Source organism: Bos javanicus, chromosome 9, assembly GCF_032452875.1.
Source record: "Bos javanicus breed banteng chromosome 9, ARS-OSU_banteng_1.0, whole genome shotgun sequence".
Lineage (NCBI taxonomy): Eukaryota > Metazoa > Chordata > Mammalia > Artiodactyla > Bovidae > Bos > Bos javanicus.
The window spans coordinates 89,592,758-89,610,868 of NC_083876.1; the positions used below are offsets into that span (position 1 = coordinate 89,592,758).

Below are 18,111 nucleotides of genomic sequence, written 5' to 3' on the forward strand. Positions count from 1 at the left end.
CCTGGGAAATCCCATGGACTGAGGAGCTTGGTGGGCTACAATCCAAAGAGTCAGACATGACTGAGTGACTACACACGAATGCTAGTAACACATTTACCAATCTAAAAGTTATTTTTCACTAAAAAGGAATATATTAACATTTATTATGAATTATCTGTACTTAAATTCTAAATAGTGGTCCTCAGTAGAGAACCAGAATGAGCCAGGGCTTCCAGTACATCATGGTCTCATGGTCATATCCTAGAATCAAGGAAGCTTAGAGGGGATGAGTCTGTAGGACCATCACAACTGACATTATTTCTCATGGCCCCAAGCCATAGATAGAGACTTGTGACATTTCTTTGTTTTTCAGTTGCTAAGCTGTGTCTGACTCTTTGGGACTCCATGGACTGCAGCACACCAGGCTTCCCTGTCCTTCACCATCTCCTGGAGTTTGCTCAAACTCATGTCCATTGAGTCAATGATGCCATACAACCATCTCATCCTCTTCTCCTCCCACCCTCAATCTTTCCCAGCATCAGGGTCTTTTCCAATGAGTGGTCTCTTTGCATCAGTGGCCAAAGTATTGGAGCTTCAGCTTCAGCATCAGTCCTCCCAATAAATATTCAGGGTTGATTTCCTTTAAGATTGACTGGTTTGATCTCCTTGCTGTCCAAGGGACTTTCTACCATTACTAGTTGAATGACCTTGAGCAAATTCCCTAACTGCTATAAGTCTCCATTTCCTTAATTCTAAAATGATGATAATAATAGTACCTCCCAGCTTCCTAAGGTTATTGTGAGGGTTGTGTAAAATAATATAAAATCTATAAGTATTATATACTTTATCTACAACAATCCCAATATGTGGTCTTAAAGCCTATATCAGAAAAATTGGGGAACCAGGGAATTCTGGACCTCAGAGCTAAGAAACAGGCTATATCTATTTTTACAGGTTCCAGAAATTTTCTTCTTTCAAATCCCAACTACCAGCCTCCAACCCTAGGACACAGAGAGCCTTCCAGTCTAGAATCCGTGATTCGTGCTCTTCTCATGGAAGATGGTGGTTATTGAAACCTGCACAGCTCTTGCAGGAGAGCACTAGGTCCTATTCGCCATTTGTTCCTCTCCGTGACTGAATTTATGAGGTTCTTTCCTGAGAGCAGACATGGATGGATTAGACAATGTATGAGCCCTGGGGCAAAGAGTGAAGACACAGGAATGGATTGGAGGTCAGGTGTCATCAAGAACATGTTTCCACTACTCAAAACTTCCTTGAAAATAGACATGACCACTTAACGAAGGAGAAAAACAGAAAACATGCTCTGTGTAGGGGAATAAAAGCAGGGATGAAAAAGAAAGAAAGAAAGAAAGAACACCTAATGTCTTATCTTTCTCAGTAAAAGCAAAATCCACGAATGTTCCAGCTGAGCAACTGATAACTTGTTAGGCTGAACCAGGTGAAATTGCTAATTTTGTGGATCTAAAACAGTCAAATGAAGGCAACTTCATAGGCTGATACACTTAGCCTGTGCTAGCCATCTCCTATGAAAATTGCATCTCTTTAGGCCTAGAGTCATCCTAGGAGGTGAGATGCCCAGACTAAGAGGTAAGTGGACACTGAGACGGACTGAGAGAAGCACAGGCTCTGGACTCCCATCTCATTCTTCCCAGACTCAGTCCTGAGCCAGGAAAGCCTGGCAGAGCCACCAGGACCATCCGGACCAGCGTTCATTCTCTTTCTCCCAGTCCTTTCAGGTTCAACATAAATTCAGGTTAACTTACTTAGGTGCCCATCTAATGCAATAGCTGATGTTTACTGAACATGCTGATTGCTATTCTGGGCAGTTGACACTTGATAAACATTTAATCCTTACAATAAATCAAGAAGCCTATCCTTTTCATGATACACATATTATACAGGAGCAAACAAAGATAGAGAGAAGTTACATAACTGGTACAAGGTTGCACAGCTAGGATGCAGAGGAGAGAATCACGTTCCAGCAGGAGGCCCACAGAGCCATTTTCTCAGTGAAAGTATAAATTTAAAATCCCACAGATAACACGCTAGATTTCTCCACCAGAGGACAAGGCAGGCCCGTGTGCTTTAGATTTTTTGTAGTACATAATAGGGAACTAGGCCTGATTCAAACAAACAAACAAACAGGAGTAATACAGTACAATCGTATAACGGCCACAGACTGTGTAATTGACATACAGAAGTACAAATAAAAGCACTCTATTAAAATGCCCTAAAGCTACATTCTGCCAACCGCTTTTTCTGTGTGAAGCTGTGTGATGGATGTACGTGTGTATAGGACAGCATGACTGCCTAAGAGTTATGAACATAAGCTCTAAAGCCAGACTGCCTGGTTTCAAATTCTGGCTCTGGCATTCACTAGCTTTCAGATTTTTGGCAAATTATTAAACTCTATTATACCTCAATATCCTCATGGCTAAACTGGGAATGTGTTAATAAAAGTTTTCTTTGGGGTGGTTTTAAGGTTGTTGTGAGATTTAAATAAGATTACCCATATGAGGCACTTACAACAGTGCTTGGTACGAAGTTTCAATAAAGGCAGTGAGAGAGAGGAAGGAAAATGAGACCACGGATAAAATCATATTATACTTGACCTAACCTTTTCTACTTAATTTATCTTGATGCCAATGAATATTAACAGCTTCTTGGTTAGCCTCACAATTTTAATAAACTGTTAAATATGGGTGCTAAGTTGCTTCAGTTGTATCCAACTCTTTGTGATCCAATGGACTGTAGCCCACCAGGCTCCTCTGTCCATGGGATTCTCCAGGCAAGAATACTGGAATGGGTTGCCATGCCCTCTTCAAGGGGATCTTCCCAACCCAGGGATTGAACCCACATCTCTTGTGTCTCTTACATTGGTAGGTGGGTTCTTTACCACTAGTGCTACCACAATGTAATATTTATATGGGCTTCCCTGGTGGCTCAGATGGTAAAGAATCTGCCTGCAATGCAGGAAACCTAGGTTCAATCCCTGGGTTGGGAATATCCCCTGGAGAAGAGAATGGCTACGCATTCCAGTATTCTTACCTGAAGAATCCCATAAGCAGAGGAGTCTAGAGGGCTATAGCCCACGGGATTGCAAAAAGTTGGACACGACTGAGCAACTAACACTTTTACTTTCTTTCAATATTTATATATGCTCACACACTCTTAACATATGTAGAGATTACTTTGGGGATAAAAGTACATACACTTTCACAACTTCACATTACATCAAAACAAATCTTCCTCATTTTTAAAATAGATTCATGATATTTCATGGTATGGATACATTTTACTATTTATTAGGAGCTCCCTATGGGAGAAATTAGGATGTATAAATGTATATATTAGGATACATATATATTAGGATATATATATATATATATAGCAAAAATTCCATAATCATCAGTTCTGTAATATAGCTTTGCATACAAGTATGTGTAGATCCAGGGGATGAAATCCTAGAAGCAAAATTGCTGATTAGATGTTTTAACACATCTTTACTTGGAGGTGTGTTGCCTAAGTGCGGATATTTCTTTTCTGTTTTTAATTGACAATTTTATTTATTTATGGCTGCGCTGGGTCTTCGTTGTCGCGCAGTCTTCTCTCTAATGCAGCAAGCAGGGGCTACTGTTTAGTTGCAGTATGTGGGCTTCTCATTGCGGAGGCTTCTCATGTTGCAGAGCACAGGCTCTCGGTCGTGCAAGCTTCAGTAGTTGCGACACCTGGGCTCAAGAGTTGCAGCTCCCAGACTCTAGAGCACAAGCTCAGTAGTTGCAGCACACAGGTTTAGCTGTTCCTCGGCACGTGGGATCTTCCCAGACCTGGGATTGAATCTGTGACTCCTGCATTGGCAAGTGGATTATTCACCACTGAGCCAGCAGGAAGGCCTCATCACTTACTTTTATAAAAGATGCCTACTTTAAAAAAATTTTTTTTAAGATTTATTAGTTTTGCCTGTGCTGCTTCTTCTTGCTATGCACAGGCTTTCTCTGGCTCTCTCAGTGGGGATTACTCTCCAGTGTGGTGCCTGGACTTCTCATTGCAGCGGCTTCTCTTGTTGTGGAGCATAAACTCGAGGCACCCGGGCTCAGCAGCTGCATCCGACAGGCTTAGTTGCTCCACAGTAGGTAGAATCTTCCTGGACCAGGGATTGAACCCCTATCCCTTGCATTGGCAAGTGGATTCTTAACCAGTAGACCACCAGGGAGCCCAATGCCTACTTCTTAAGAGGCCCATGCCTTGCTTGAGCTCTGCATAAGTGTGTGTTGGTTCTCAAAGTCCTTCTCAATGATCCAAATGTCACTATTCTGGTGGATATTTTTGGAGGGTGGGGGGTAGGGTTGGATTATGACTAGTATTTTCAAGGTTATTAAAGTTAACATTTTTCCCATCGGTTTTACATTCTTTTTTGTTGCCTTTGATAAGTCTCAGGGAGAGATATAAAAAAGAATCCTTCTTCACAGTCTTTTACCAGAACACCTACACTATTATTCTCAAGGCTGCCCAATGTTGCATTGAATGGCTATATTTTATAAGATATTTAGGTTGTTTCAAATTTTCATGGTGTTAGATATCATTGTAAAGAAGGAGCATTTCAAAAGACCAGGATGAGAGAAGATCCAATTCAGTTACACCAAATAAAGACTGGCAGAAAAGCAGAGGATGCCTGAAAAATAATGCAAAAGGTACTAACTGGTGCTACTTTTAAGGGGTAAGCTATTCAGGCAGAAAGGAGTATAAAGGGAACTTTATCCCTTGGGCAAGTTCCTCTTGTTTAATATCTTCTTCTTTTTTCCTCCCCACATCCTCTCTCATACAAGATCTGCTGTGGCAATATTGCTGTGAGAGATTAGAACACCTCTCTCAATCAACGTGTAAGATGCTAAGTTACCAGGGCTCCATTAGCAATTACAGAAATGTTTTTTAGGTTAGATTTACCATCTGGAAGAAATTCCTTTTATGCCACATGGAGCTCAGCTCCCATAAATTATGATTATGGGGACACTGCAGCAATTTAGAGTTACCCTGAATAAAAGAAGCAAACTAATTTGGGTTTGCCTGTGTTGTTTTGTTTAGGACTAATGATAGCAACCAGTCAGTCTTAAGGGAAATCAACCCTGAATACTCATTGGAAGGACTGATGCTGAAGCTGAAGCTCCAGTGTTTTGGTCATCTGGTGTGAAAAGCTGACTCATTGGAACAGTCCCTGATGCTGGGAAAGATTGAAGGCAGAAGGAAAGAGGGCATCAGAGGACGAGATGGCTGGATGGCATCACCAATGCAATGGATGTAAACTTGGGCTAACCTCGCCAAGATGGCAAGAGACAGAGAGGCATGGTGTGCTGCAGTCCATGGGGTTGCAAAGGGTCGGACACGCCTGGGTGACTGAACAACAACAACGATAGCAACATTTTACTGGTCGCCTATCTTAAATGCAAGTTCAGTTCAGTTCAGTCACTCAGTTGTGTCTGACTCTTTGCAACCCCATGGACCACAGCACGCCAGGCTTCCCTGTCCATCACCAACTCCCAGAGTTTACCCAAACTCATGTCCATTGAGTCAGTGATGCCATCCAACCATCTCATCCTCTGTCATCCCCTTCTCCTCCTGCCTTTAATCTTTCCCAGCATCAGGGTCTTTTCAAATGAGTCAGCTCTTTGCATCAGGTGGCCAAAGTATTGGAGTTTCAGCTTCAACATCAGTCTTTCCAATGAACACTCAGGACTGATCTCCTTTAGGATGGGCTGGAAACGCAAATGCCACAACAATTTTTAAATGCTTCACTTTAATCCTTTAACGACCTACAGACAACCAGTCTAGTTGGCTGTCAAGACTCTGTGACTCCAACTATCCACCCACTGCTCTAGATATAGATGCTTCAAGCCAGATTGAGTGCTAAAGGCAGAGAGCAGAGAAGAAAACATCAGTTTCAGCAATACAAATCACAGGAACTTTTCAATAACTGCTATGTTGAGACTCTGCACTGAGAAATAAAAGCAAAGAAATGTATCATATGATCTGTTCCTTGAAGAGTCTTCCACTGGTGGCGCTAGTGGTAAAGAACCTGCCTGACAATGCAAGAGACATAAGAGATGCAGGTTCGATCCCTGGGTTGGGAAGATCCCCTGGAGGAGGAGACGGCAACCCACTCAAGTAGTCTCACCTGAAGAAGCCCACGGACAGAGAAGCCTGGCGGGCTACAGTCCATAGCGTGGCAAAGAGTCAGACACGACTGAAGGGACTTAGCATAAGCACCACTGTACCAGATTAAATAGATCACTTCCATATATGATGACTATTTACAATACATAAAATATTCTAAAATTGAAATTATCTATGGCATAGTATCACACAGAAAACCGGGAGTTATTCTATAGGTTCTCTTGTTTGAATTGCTTTATGGCTTCATTCTCTGAGTTGATACAAATTGGACCGCCAATAAGAATCCTGACCAGTGGTTGACAGGGTTGGAGGGCAAGCATGGTCAAGATGAGACTTGAGGAAGGAAAAAGCATCCTCTCAGGGGGTCATTACAGATGATGGGGAGAGTGGGTTATAGCAGACAGACCAGAGTATCAGCCGAGCTCCTGGACAACATGCGGGCCTTGGCTTCCTCCTACTGCAGTTCTGGTAAATTTTAGGGGGGTCAGGGGAGATACGCAGGCAAGTTTTAAACAAGCTCCCTCCCTACTCTACATCCACATAGGCCTGGGGCAGGGTGGGGGGCATTGTCCTGGAAAGATTCCTCCAGCTGGGCCCCTGGAAGGGTGGCCACCTTTAAGAACATCTGAGACGGCCGACATCCTTCTACAGCCACATAGTAAACAGAGTTACTCAGCTATTCTAATAGACAGCGAAAGCAAAACTGGGAAAGCCCAGAGTTTTTAAATGTTTCAATTTCAGTCCTTTTTAAGAGATATTTGGAATATTTTATAGCCATTCTGTGGTGTTATTGAAGGAAGATGTAATAAAGAGATGGTTTATTAATAGCTTTAGTATTCTAAAAAAAAGGCAACTAGTAATCTCAGAAAACCATTTCCTATCAGGAAATTTAATATAAATCTAGCTGATTTCAAATTCTTAGCTTTTACGGGCTTTAAATAAAAACCCATTAATATGAAAACTTTTCATCCTCTTACTAGAAAATCAATCACAGAAATGAATTTGGGTATCAAATGGATCTAAACAGACAGAGGTGCATGATATAAATTATAATTTGAAAGGTACAAGAATAGAACTGAAGGGGGACTTTTTGCAGGAGAAGTCTGCAGTCAACATTTTATCCACCAATTCAGATTGCTATTAATTTTTGACAGCTTTGAGTCAAACAAGAATCATGTTCCCAACCCTAAGGGATGTCAGGGGGACAGCAAAGGGCCAGTGTGACAATCCAGTGTGGTTTTCCTAACTAAACATGAAGTACAGTTATTCACCTGGAACATTAACTCAAAATAGAATAAAGGGCTTAGCAAATCTTAATTGAATCCATTATTTTTTCCCTTGCACAACTTTCATATTTAAACAGTTTGCTTGCTAGTTTGAACCTACAGTCTTTATATATAAAAGTATGTTTCACTTACCATGGGAATGAGAACTAATAAATTTTATTTTTTATCACCAATAAATTTGCAAATTGTGTTCATTTTAAAATAGTCACCTGAAGATATAACAAGCAAGATCTAAGATTGCAAGAAAACTCAAGAAACTGATGGGGCAAATCCATCAGTTCCAAATAGGTCATAGCACATGACCTATTCTGACATGTTAAATGGCGGCTCAAACGGTAAAGGATCTGCCTGCAACGTGGGAGACCTGGGTTCAATCCCTGGGTCGGGAAAATACCCTGGAGGAGGAAATGGCAACCCACCCCAGAATTCTTGTCTGGAGAATCCCATGGACAGAGAAGCCTGGCGGGAGTCCACAGGGCCACCAAGAGTCAGACACGACTGAGCAACTAACACTTTCACTTTCACTATAATTAGAGATGTAACTTCTCTTCACAACACAAAAAAGTCCTAAATCCAAAAAGTCATGAGCCTCCTATACATACTACAGTCACAACTTTTCCTAAAAATAAATCCTGTAAGGTTTCCTGTTACCAGGTGCATAACAGTCATACCTTTGCCAGTATGGTCCTGTCTTTCCTGTTGATGAGCTGTCTATCATTTATCTCTAATGTGCGTCTTTTCCTCCAGCTCAATCACTAGACGCCTCCTAGCTTATCTTAAGGTTTCCCACTGTCCACGCTGTTCTCGAGCTGTGGCTACGCCCCACCTCCCCCTGAACAATCGCATTCCTTCATCCTTTCAAACTCAGCTCACATTCTAACTTTTTCATGAAGAATGTTAAGGTCTCCCACTTGATCACGGCCGCCCCACCCCCATACAGTTCTAGAGGCGAGAGCACTCATTTGTGCCTCTCTTCACAATCATCCACCCTGCTCTGCTTTATATAAGTATTTGGGTTATCTTTTCTACAGACTTATCAACCTCTGAGGGTCAGGGACTGAGTTTTTCCTGTCTTAGCATCTTCTACCTTGAATAGAGTTGGACCCAGAGAAGGTGTCAACAGAATAATATAATGTAATATCTTAGAAAATAAAACATCTGATTAAAATAGTATCATGAAGAGCATACCATAATAAAAAGTATAATATAACGAAACATGCTAAGAAATGACACATCTTAATCACTTATATGTGGAATCAAAAAAAAGATACAAACAAACTTATTTACAAAACAGAAATAGACTCACAGACAGAAAACAAACTTATGGTTACCAAGAGGAAAGGGAGTGGGATAAATTTGAAATCTGGGATTCACAAATACACACTATTATACACAAAACAGATAAGCAACAAGATCTACTGCTTAGCCCAGGGAACTATATATAATATCTTGTAATAACGTATAATGGGGCTTCCCTGGTGGCTTAGAGGTTAAAGCGTCTGCCTGGAATGCAGGAGACCTGGGTTCGATCCCTGGGTAGGGAAGATCCCCTGGAGAAGGAAATGGCAACCCACTCCAGTACTCTTGCCTGGAGGAGCCTGGTAGCGATCGCAAAGAGTCAACACGACTGAGCGACTTCACTTCACTTCTACTTCAACAACGTATAATGGAAAAGAATCTGAGTCACTTTCCTGTACACACGAAACACATATAGTATATCAACTATACTTCAATTTTTTAAAAAATTAAAAAGAAATTATACACTTTGAAGACCCACAGAGAAAGGAAAACATCCAAGGTGCCCCAAGCCTATGATCCAAGCACATTGCCAAGAACTCAGGTCAAGTCTAAGAGAGTCTCTGAAGCCGGACAGACTTTGATTTAAATGTCAATGCTGCCACTTGCAAAACACGTGATTTTGAACAATCTATCTAGAGTTTCTGGGCCTTTATTTTCTTCTTTATTAAGCAGGGATTAGAGACGCCTGCTTCTGGAGTGGCGAAACTTATATTTGATCGCTCTGTGAGCACCTGGATGTGTTCACGGCACATATAACATAGGGTTCCTCAAACACGAAGGTCAGAAGGCAACTGCGCTGGGTCCATAAGCCAAACTCCCCATCAAGAAGCACCCACTCACCTTGTCATTCACTTTTTTTTAACCAACATTTCAGATCAGAAACACACGCATTTCCTCCCCCCATTCCCATTCTGTTCAATTCCTATTTATTTGGATTCCAGAGAGACTTATGTGACTGAATACAGGGATTTTTCAGAAGAGCCAAAGATCCATAGAGGAGATCTGATGGTTATGCCCGTTGTATGTGGGACCTGGGCCATTAGAAAGGATTGGCTGTCAGGCTGGTGAAGGGATTTAAAATGATATTATGCAAAGAGTGGATGGGGGATGGGAGTGCCGGGCTGTAAAAGAGGTGCCAAGGACACCAGGGTCACCTCAGGTTCAGCAGGTGCAACTGGACAAGGTGTGGCCCAAAGGGATAAAACTAGGACATCCAAAAGGTTACAAAATAGATTTCTGTTTGGTACACATAAAGAACTTGTTTTGGACTCTTTGGTCTGTACAAAGATGCAATGTGCTGCCTTACAGGAAGGGATACTGGTCTGGGAAAAGGTTAGATTATTCTATCTTTAGAATTTATTTTAACACTGATATTAAATAAATCTATGAAACATTTAGGGAACTTCTTTTCGTCTGATGCCACACAATATATAACATAGCAAACACGGGAATTCCCTGGTGGTCCAGGGATTAGGACTCTGTGCATCCACTGCAGAGGGCATGAGTTCAATCCCTGGTCAGAGAACTAAGATCCTGCATGCTGCCTGGCATGGCCTACATACACACACACACACACACACACACACACACACACACACATAGAGCAGAAACAGTTATTATTTTACATTACTGAATTCCATAGCAAATTTACTGAAAATCCTCTAAAAAAGAGTCACTACATAAATACCCCTTTAGATGTCATGTCTCCATCTATTACCATCAATTCCATAGTGTCTTGTGCTTAAAAAAAAAAAAAACAAAACTCTTCCAAGGAATTTTTAATACATCAACCTCCACTTCCTTCTCAGTCTCTCTCAAGCCTAATCCAGTCAAACTTTTATTCAATGAAAACACTCTTGTCAGAGCCACATCTACACCTTACCAAGACCAGCAATTCATTCAGATTACATGATGTCTCAGCACACAGGCATTGCTAGGTACCCCCCTAGTCTTAAAACTCTATCAGGCTTAAATTCCAAGTCATCCTCTTCTCTTGATTGTTTAGTTGTCGTTGTTTTTTTCCCCTTACTTGCCTTTCCAGTTTCCACCGCTGTCTCCTCCTGAAAATTTATAAAATTTATGAAACATTTAGGGAACTTCTTTTCATCTGATGCCACACAACATATAACCTAGCAAACATGGGAATTCCCTGGTGGTGCAGGGGTTAGGACTCTGTGCACCCACTGCAGGGGGCTGAACTTCAAATATTGGAGAGGACCAACTGAGCAGTGATCACTTCATTCTCCCCTGACATTCTTCTTTCAGTAGCTCTCATCCAGCAAGACATCATCCATATGCTCCTGAATCATCAACATCCATCCCCAGCCTTGAATTCTCCCCCGAGTTCCAGCCTGTTTGGTAAAACTGCTTTATAGACTTCTCCACTGGATCTCCCAACATCTCACCGTGAACAGTTCTAAGGCACAGCACTTGATTCCATACCTCTTCTTCTTTTTTTAATTATTATTTATTCCTATTGAAAATACTATCACCTGTGTGCAAATCCAGTTCATATGCCATTGCCATGCTCCTGGCTCTGCCAGATCAATACCTTCCACTCAAGACTATAGAGATGACTTTTGTCCATGATCTGCCCCTACTCCCCATCTTCACAATGGGAGATGTTTATAGTGGGATATAATTTTCAGTTTTTTCTTTTTTTAGACATAATTCTTTTTCTTATTTTTGGCCACACCACATGGCTTGCAGGAACTTATTTCCTTAAACAGGGATCAAATCCAGGCCCATGGCAGTGAAAGTGCTGAGTCTTGACCACTAAACTGCAAGGGAATTCCTCATGCCTCATCTTCTAAATCCCAGACACACTGAACACATTTGTTCCATGGTGCTTTATATTTGGGCTTATATGACCTGGAATGCCGTCCTCATTCCAAGACTCCATCCCTCTTGTTTGGGTCTCTGATCAAATGTTATCCCTTACACATGGCTTTGCTGGCAACCCTAGTTGAAAAAGTGTTGCATAAGTTTATTAAATGGTTAGTGAATGAATAAATGAGCAATCACTGATCTCTTTTTATCATAATACTTAAAAATGCTGCCACTAGCTATTCCAAAATGCCTTGCCAGAAACTATATATTCTTTCTCGAATTTGGAAACACAGGAACAGAAATCTGTTAACAGAGCTGTTGTGGGAAAATCTACTTGGCTCTTTATCTGCCCCTACAGGGAACTCTGGAAACTCAATAAAGAGGGTGTGACGGCAGCCGCTAACCCAGAGTCGAGGTTTCAACAAAGCCTGAGACTTCAAGGCCACAGCTGCCTCATCTATAAAGATGTCACTGTTGGGTCTACGCTCTTTACAGCCCCATCCAGTTCTAAAATTCTATGCTTTCACGTTTCAAATACCCTGTGTCCTAAGTAAGTAATCGGGGATGTTGGCCTGACACACATCTGTACATGGGAATGAGATGAAGGCTGAGCCCAGTGCTCTAATCAAGACCATCACAGGTAGAAGGCTGAAGTTGATCTTCTTCACTATTCCTTGCACTTCTCTCTCAAAAAGGTGTGAAAGGTGTACCTAGAGCAAATGACAATCAAAACCAGAAAATTAGAACTTCCCTAGAGAAGAATGAATTGTCTAAGGCCAACTTGGCATGATGGGATATTTTTCAATTATTTTCTCATTTTAAAAATCTTATAGTATTGTTTTAACTTGATTCTCTGTCTAGAATTCTAATTATTTAAATTAGAATACATATGGTAACTGCAAGTATTAATACTGCAAGTTAATACTGTTGAATTATACTCAAAGGGTTTCCCCGGTGGCTCAGTGAGAAAAGAATCCACCTACAAAGCAGAAGACAGATGAGCCGTAGGTTCGATTCCTAGGTCAGGAAGATCCCCTGGAGTAGGAAATGTCAACCCACTCCAGTATTCTGCCTGGAAAATCCCATGGACAAAGGAGCCTGACTGGCTAGAGTCCAGACCCCAAAGAGTCAGACAAGACTTAATGATTAAACCACCACTATACTCAAGGCAAATGTAAGCAGAGTGAAAGGAAAGGCTACAGGAAGCATGCTTTTTATAGGATTGTTTCATGGACATCATCTTAACTATGGGATGTATAAAACAAAGTTTTCAAAAATTAATTGGAAAAGAGATCTTCCTTCCTATTATCTTCCCTTCCTGTTGAATTTAACAACCTTAAGTAAAGTTGGCATTACAGACTTTCTAATATACAGGAATACTGCTTTATTTCATAACAAACTGGTTCTCTATAAAGGTGCAGACAAAGGAACAGGCAAAGACTGCTCAAAATCTATGCCAGGAACATGACTGCTTCATATGCCCAAGGAAATGTGGATGTCAAACTGGTAGATGAAATAAAGTTCAATAAAACTATTCTTACCATATTCCTAAATCACAGATATTTATTTAATAATATGGAATTTTTCCCTTTTTTGGTCATGCTGCCTAGCTTGTGGGGTCTTAGTTCTCTAACCAGGCATTGAACCCAGGCCCTCTGCAGTGAAAGTGTGGAGTCCCAACCACTGGACTGATAGGGAATCCCCTAGATGGCTTTTCTTAAATTGAATGTGGAATGGTGGATTTTTGTTTTCATGCACTAATCTGGATGATCTTTTAGTAAACCAACAGACATTTAAATTTTTTGCAAAATGATGTTTTTCCACCAAGCATAGGTAGGCAAATTTACCTTTAAATGTCAAATAGACGTGTATCTTAACAGTAACTAAAACTCTGTAAAGCCTTTTCCTTTTTGTCTCAAACTTTACACCTTATGAAATGTGTTTTAGCAAGTGCAAGATAAATACTTGCTGAATTGGATCTGATTGCCCAGTCCAGATACCTGTGATGCTAGGACTGAGTGAGTATAAGCTCTTTAAAGACCATATTATTGACTGTCATCCAATTGTAGAGTGTATGTCTAATGAGAAAATAGCCACAGGTGAGGAATTCTTTCTTTCACTGTAAATATTATGAATATATTCATAAGAAAAAGATCAAAATACATGCTTGAATACGTAGTACACATCGCAGTCAAATGGAAGGTTTTTTTCTCCTTTAGAAAAACTCCCTTTTTCTTTCATAGTCCCTGTGACAGCTATGGTATTGAGGATCATTTACTTTGAAAATGATAAAGATTCTTTTACGTTTGTGTGTGTGCTCAGTTGCTCAGTCGTGTCCAACTCTTTGGGACCCTGTGATCTGTAGCCCACAAGGTTCCTCTATCCATGTAACTTTTGCAGGCAATACTGGAGCAGGTTGCCGTTTCCTACTCCAGGGGATCTTCCTGACCCAAGGATAAAACCCGGAGATCTCTTGCGGCCTCCTGCACTGGCAGGCAGATACTTCATCACTAGCACCACCTGAGAAGCCCCAGTTCTTTTGTGTGTGTTAGCCGCCCTGCTGTGTTTCAGCTCTCTGCAACCCCGTGGACTGTAGCCCGCCAGGCTCTGCTGTCCATGGGATTCTCCAGGCAAGAATACTGGAGCGGGCTGCATTTCCTTCTCCAGGGGATCTTCCCGACCAACCCAGGGATCTAACCCACATCTCTTATGTCTCCTGCATTGGCAGGTGAGTTCTTTACCATCTGAGTCACCAGCAAAGCCCAATTCTTTCATATATATATTAATTCATTTTTCTTTGAGACTAGGAATTAATCCATGAATTCCCACTAATTTGGTAGCAGAGTCACTGAGCTAATGAAGTGGTAGCAAATACACTTCCTTTTTATTGTACTTAAACAAGGTAAGAGAGAGAAAGTGTTTCCAGGGGCTTAGGGAGTAAAAAGCTGAGGTTTGGAAACTCAAACTCAGAAACTGAATACATACATTAGAATATTAAAATCATTCTTTTTAAAATAATTACATTAATTAACTCACATTTGCCTTTTTTTTTTTCTTCCCACAAGCCCCATGGTCTCTTAGCAATATCTCCTGAAATAAATACGGTTTCAGTTTCAGGATTTTCAAAATAACATCATGGTATACTCCTAATTTTCAAGGTTAAAAGAAAGCTTACTACTTGTACAACACAAGAGGAAGGGGCAATGTAGCAATTACTCATGACTGTTGGCAGCTAATAACAGCCTGTAAGAGTCTAGATGAATCTATTATTTTTATGCAGAAAAAGAATCAGGTAGACAGAGCATCAATAATATGTACACATATACTCATAACATGTTGTTGTTGTTTTTTTTTCGTGAACGCATTATTTAAAGACACATGCCCCTCCTTTACTCCACGACATCCCCCTAGGCCAGAGCAGCTTCCAGGCACCAACACTTTTGGGTCCAGAATCGCTTGTCCTGCTCCACTGACCAACAAGGGTATTTTATGACATAAGTAATGGTACTGTTCTTCATCTAGCTGCTCTTCCTTGCTAACCCAGACGTTTTGTTGCTGTTCACATGTGTTGTCCCAGAGAGAAGCAGAATAGTTAGTAACTTCAAGTGATGTCATTCTCTTTTGTAAGAGGTCAGAGGCCTCATCTATGTTGTCCACATTATTCAGAAAACAAACTGAGAACAAACAGGGGATTTGATTTTCAACCATCACATGAGATAAAGAACCAACACAGTTTGCTGGAAACTGTGGGAAAAAGCAGGAAAGTTTACTGCTCCTTTAATAATTTCAATAATGAAAATTCATAGGGCAGGAAAACTATCATTTTGACTTTATTTAAAGCTCTAAGTACAGGCTTTTGTGAGTCTCTCAAAGCATCATAAATTTTAGAGTGGAGAACCCACTGGCTGATAAATGCTCTACAAGCCTGCCAAAGAAAACATCATTGTGACTTGTTCTAATAAGTGCTTGAAACACAGAGGAAGGATTTGTTCTAAAATCCTATTTGGATCTTCTTATCTGATGGCATTAGGTTATCGCACATCCACACCTTTCCAGAACGCCTCCCACTTCCCTCTCTTGACATACTGAGCAATCCTACATGGGTAACACTTTCAGATCAAAGAACTAAAAATAACTTTGTCCTTAATGTTCTTAATGTCAATATGAAATGGTGGATCTCATTGAAATGCACCTCTCTGGGAGGCTCTAGATATGTTAGTAAACCAACAGACATTAGAATTGAACACGCTTTCCCATTAAGAATATAGAGCTAAATTTATTTTTAAACATAAAATAGATATGCATCTTGGAATCAGGGCTGTAGACATTATCTACCGTGGCCAGATACATCAGTGTTTTCTCTCTTACTTTGCAGATAAAGATGAATAAACTGCAAAAACATTGCCTAAAAGCTTGGTTAATTCCTTCGGTAAAAATCTTCAAACTATTGATTATAAAACTGATCATTTATACAACTGAGTTTCTACTGCTGGTCTAGGGCAAGAATTAAAATCCATTTGTCGGGTTCACTTGAGTCAAGTGTATTCACAGGTATTATTTTATTCATACCAATAGGTCTTCTATTGCTTACTCATCCTAAGAAAGCAATGACAAGCATTAACTTGTCTATTTGTTCTATAGCCTTGAAGGTTAGTCACAGGTACTCTAGTCAGATGCTAGAAGTCAACAGATGAGTATTAAATACCTGGAATGATATCAGATAGGTTAAAAGTAAAAGATAACATAAGTGGACACATAAGAACTACTGGGATAATGAAGAACGCTACTTGAATTGAACCTCAAAATAATGTGGGACTTGAAAAGATTCAGTCAACTATTTGAAATGTCTCTCTTAGTGGCAGCAAGAGCCAGCAAAGCTCAGTCACGTTGGGACTGATCATTATATTAAGTGTAGTAGCAGTTGACAAGCCCTGAAATTGGCATATAGGAACAGAGGTGAAGAGTTGAACCATAAAAGGACAGCTCTGATGTGGCAAAAAAAAAAACCTTTGAAAAGATGACAAAGCAAGACAACAGATGGCGAGAGGCTACAAGGAGCAGCTGCCACCACTGCAGCGACAAGGGACTGATCATCCAAACAAATCTCACCTTTGCATAGTTTTCTTTTAGACACAGGACAATAAAGTGTACTATCCAAATAAAAATTTGTATGTAAGTGGCTAGTAAATGGCAATAATTGTGTGGGGTTTTTTTGTTGTTTTTTTCTTTTAGTTTCCTAGTTAAAAACAAAAACAAAAAACCCCCCAAACAGAAACCTTTTTTCAGTGTCCTCTATCTTCTCTGAAAAATAAGAGGCAAAATTTTAGGATTAGTGAAACTGTGGACTTTTCTCCCTTGTAGTGGAAGTGTTTATGTGCTGGCAATAGTTTTTTGGGGTTTTATTTATTTATTTATTTTTTTAAAGCAGCAAATAGATGTGCTGAAAATCTGTCTCTGCATTTTCCTGCTGACTAATGACACTCTATCTACCATGATCGGTTTTTTCCTTTTTTCTTGGCCTTGACCTCAGGCAGTCTAAATTCTCAATTTCTCAGAGAAATTGAGAGATGGGACGAAATTGGAATCACTGGAGAAAAGTTTTTCTCTAGATAGCTCTTTATTTCATGAGGGAAAAAAGTAATCGTGAAGTTCTCAGATAGTCTGAGTATGAATCTATGCACCATAAAATTAAAAAGCTCTTACTTAAAGGTAGCTACGCTAAAAATGAGATTTCAATCCATAACTAAATGTCCAGTGAGGGCAGGAACAAATAATTTTCTTCTTTTCTTGATGGAAACTATGCTTTCACTTTACACTGTAATTATACTGCCTTCAAGTTGCAAACCTAAAATTAGATATTTGGGGAAGGTCACCTTCCAAATCTAAGGAGGCACCAAAGAGAACCTAAGAATGAGAAAAACACTGTTATTCTGACATGCGGAAGCTTCGTTCATTCAACTGAGTACAGGGTATATTCTAATGATTTAGAACCAAGTAAGGAAGCATTTACTTATACCAAAAGTGGGAACATTGGTAGAAGTTCAACAGGCAGTTATATGCTTAAAAATAGGAAGAAGAGAAGCCTCTGCTAACAGTTGAGAGAATTTATGGATGATAGTGCTAGTTGTCAGAACCTTGAACAATAGTAGACCTAGCTGGGTACAGGGTTAACTTAATTGAAGAAACCGAGGCTCACCTAAATTGGGCGTTAATCCTTAACCTTGGGCTGATCAATACATTTGAGGTAAACCAAAGAAGAAGCAACATGTTAAGGTCAACTTTCAACAAGCAATGCCACTGAGAAGCAAATGGTAGGAGCAAGTGAAGCAGATGAAAGACATCAGCCTAAGGCAGATGAGAAACCACAGCTTGATAAGGATGCAGATGCTTTCCTTTTCCAAAGAACAGAGGATCCTGGTAGGATCTGGCTCTGCTAAATACCTAAAGAGTAACAATGACCTTCAGGCCACAGGCCGAGGGCACCATGAACCCCTGTGGACAAGATGACAAGTCATGATCTGAAATGATT

The 18,111-nt window shown here is 40.4% G+C and overlaps 1 protein-coding gene and 1 non-coding gene across 15 annotated transcripts in view; one reads left to right on the forward strand and one right to left on the reverse strand.

Annotated features, from left to right (window-relative positions):
- SYNE1 (spectrin repeat containing nuclear envelope protein 1) overlaps positions 1–18,111 on the reverse strand; it is a 497,963-nt gene that overhangs the window by 448,676 nt on the left and 31,176 nt on the right. The gene's annotated exons all lie outside the window — the stretch shown is intronic.
- On the forward strand, positions 8,927–8,998 carry TRNAS-GGA (transfer RNA serine (anticodon GGA)). The gene has a single exon. It is a non-coding gene; the product is annotated as a tRNA-Ser (tRNA).